The 3509-nt window shown below is 36.5% G+C and overlaps 1 long non-coding RNA gene across 1 annotated transcript in view; it reads right to left on the bottom strand.

The window, feature by feature from the left end:
* The window catches only part of LOC110306437, a 49467-nt gene extending 46173 nt beyond the window's left edge, over positions 1 to 3294 (bottom strand). The window contains exon 1 of the long non-coding RNA XR_002379269.1: positions 3201 to 3294. This is a non-coding gene — a long non-coding RNA (uncharacterized LOC110306437). The remainder of the gene's footprint in view (positions 1 to 3200) is intronic.
* Between the last annotated feature and the right edge of the window lie 215 nt (positions 3295 to 3509).

The raw sequence follows: 3509 nt of genomic DNA on the forward strand, positions 1-3509 counted from the left end.
TTTTCTCTGAGATGAGTTTCCTGTAAGCAGCAAAATGTTGGGTCTTGTTTGTGTAGCCAGTTTGTTAGTCTAACATATCAACCAATCAGACCTCCCGGTGTTCCCAGGAACTCAACCATCAACTAAAGAGTCCACATGGAGGGATCCATGGCTCTAGCTACATATGTAGCAGAGGATGGCCTTGTCGGGCATCGATGGGAGGAGAGACCCTTTGTCCTATGAAGGCTAGATGCCCCAGTGTAGGAGAATGCCAGGGCAGTGAGAAAGGAGTGGATAGGTTGGTAGGGAAGCACTCTCATAAAAGCAAGGGGAGGGGGAATTGAATAGGGGGTATCAAGAGGGGGAACCAGGAAAGAGGATAACATTTGAAATGTAAATAAATAAAATATCCAATAAGAAAAAACAATGTTGTTGTTTTTCTATTATTTAAAAAAAATAGATGAGGAGGTGCCTACAACATTGCTGAAATTGTGACTGTAGTCAAATTGAGACATTTCTTGGTAGAGTGCTTACCTAGCATGCATGAAGCCCTGAGTTCTAGTTTCAGCACTGGATAAACTGGGCATAGTGGTGCATGTTATAGTCCTAGCACTTTGTACCCACACATAGAATGATTACAAGTTTATTGTCATTCCTTGGTACATACAGTGAGCTCTAGGCCAGTGGTTCTCAGCCTTCCTAATGCCGCCACCCTTTGATATAGTTCCTCATGTTGTAGTGACCCTCTACCATAATGTTATTACTCTTCACAACTGTAATTCTGCTACTGTTATAAATTGTAATAGAAATATCTGTGTTTTTTGGTGGTCATAGGTAACCCATGTGAAATGGTCATTTGACCCTTCCAAAGTGGTCACAGTTGAGAGCCACTGTGCTAACCTATTCTAGACAACACAAGACTCTTTCTCAAAAAGTAATACCAGACAAATCTGTTAGTATCATTTTAGAAATCATCACAATGTGGTAAAAGCATGAGTGGGATTTTCAAAATGATTTGCACACTTAAGGTTACTTTCTTAGTAAAATACGGTGCTATATAAGCAGGACTGTGAGCATTTGTTCATGAAGAATAATTATTCTTTACATTTTTGAGGAATAGAGAATGCAGAGACTACCAGGGAATGGGTAATAAAAATATTCCATCATGGGGATTGGTATAGCTACCAGATTGCTTATGGCTAAGGGTCTCACTTACTGGAGAAGGAAATCAAGTTCTGTATCTCTTGACTATGTTCTCTAGTTTGTTTAGGCCTACTAATCAACAGCATTTTTGGAGAAAAATGATGGAATTTTCTGCATCATTTGAAAAAAACTTCAAAATATTCTTTTCAATGACAATTTTATAGCAGTTACAAGAAATTTTGAGTAAAAGTGTCTCAGAGATGACACTGTACAATTTTTTATATTAGAGAACTATTCTATGGTGTTTTTCTTTCTGTCTTTATGGAAAGCAGCCCAAGGCATTATGTGCTAACATGATAGTTATATCTATTTTTCAGAGTCCATTAGTCAAGGAAACTCAGGCTGAAAATTAGTGTTCCTTTTTGCCTCTTCTGTTGTTTATACACAGATATTTTGAATGTTAGAAAGAAATTATAGCTTCAAGTAATCCAAAAGCACATGAAGGAGAATGAATTCCATGATGGGAAGTCTAAGATATAAGCCAAGACCATTATGTCTGAAGGCACAGAAATCTGCTCATTGACTGAATTTATCAGAGTTGTCTTGGTGTCAACTTCCTCAGTTCATTTACTGAAATTCATCTCCTAGTAACATTTTATTTCATTTTGTGGATTGTGAAGTAAACTAGGGACTTTCACATACAGATCTTTCACCTTGCTGTATGTCATGAAGTTTAAGTGAGTATTTTCCAAATTTCTCAAGTGTTCCACAATAATGAAAATAATGCCAAGAAGTTCATACAAAAAATTTTAAGTTGGAAAGAGACTATCCAAAATGCTACACCTCAGAAAAAAATAAAGTGAGTCTTCATAAAAAATGAATGTATTAATGTCAGTGAAATGACTCAGCAGGAAGGGCTGATTTCTGGCAAACCTGGCAGCTCAAGATCAATTCCCAGGACTCATGTATGTGAAAGAGAGAACAGACTTCTGCATCATTGCATGAAAACCATGGCATACAAGTACACACACCTGGACACACACATGTGCATGAATGCACACAGAAAGACAGAGACAGAGATTGAGAAAGAGAGAGGGAGAGAGACAGAGAGAGAGTTGCAATTGATTCATGGAGGCACTCATAACAAGTGCAACTGAACCTAGCTATGTCATTGTAATGAGTACCTTCTCTTCAATAACTGAACCTAGAAAGAGCACTGTTGAGTAAAGGGACACAAAACTTGAAGATATTTATAGGATTTTCTATTTGCCTTAAGAAGAATGGAAACCACACTTATAACATGGTAGAGAGAGAGAGAACGTCATGGACATAGATAGACTCCCTGATGGAGTTGATAGAATATCTGAAATGTTAAGGTGAACAGTGATGAAATGGATACATGTATAAATAAATTTTCATTGTGCTGTCTTAAGATTTTTGGATTATTACCTCTTAGTTTATGAGTAAGTACTTATTTAAAGAAGAAAGGAAATAAAGTTTCTTTTTAATAAGGAAAGAAGATGGAAAAATGTAAAGAAGAAATAATTGTATAGAAATCCTTTTTAGTTATTTAGACTCTCAAACTGATCTTCAACTGGACAAAGTTTATTCCTTTGAACCGATCCTTGGTTCTGCTGGTTGGGATGTGTAATTTATTCCACTCAGATTTCTAATTATAATATAATGCAGTAATTAGTTATTTGTTGATTGTCCCACATTAATACTTACATCGGTGTGTTAAGAGGGTAATTTAATATGGACCTTGTCCCTCCAGAGCAACTAGTATATTAAATATGTTTCACACCACCCATCCCTTGTTATCTAACATTCTGATGAGCAATCAGACAGACAATGGCTTGCATAGCTGATCACATGTGAGTGAAAGGGTCATGTTTTCATTTAAGTATGCACAATTTCCTCTTCTTTATAACAGTGTTCTGATTAACTGATAATTGAGATCACTAGAGATATAGGGAGAGAGAGAGAGCGAGAGAGAGAGAAATTGAATGATTTAATTTTTTATTTAAATAAATGAATGTTTAAGTCTTAATCAGCTTTGCATTATTACAAATAAATACCTGAGGCATTCTGTAGGTGAATAAATGTTTCATTAGTTCATAGTTTTGGTGCTTCCGTTATGAGATCACAGAGTTTCATTTCCTTGAATATCTGGAAGAGGTGATATTTTAATGAAGCAATGTATTTTGGAGGGAGAACTCAATAATGAGGCAGAGAAGTAGGGAGGGAAAGATGGAAGAAGGGACAGTGAGAAGGAAAAGAGAGAGTGGAGACAGGGAGACATATCAGAGTTCTAAATTCTGCCTCTTGACATCAACGAATTTTGGGTCCATGAGGGTTATATTCTCTGGGCCAATGGAATCTACCTG

Source organism: Mus caroli, chromosome 12 (genome assembly GCF_900094665.2).
Source record: "Mus caroli chromosome 12, CAROLI_EIJ_v1.1, whole genome shotgun sequence".
In the NCBI taxonomy this organism is placed as follows: domain Eukaryota; kingdom Metazoa; phylum Chordata; class Mammalia; order Rodentia; family Muridae; genus Mus; species Mus caroli.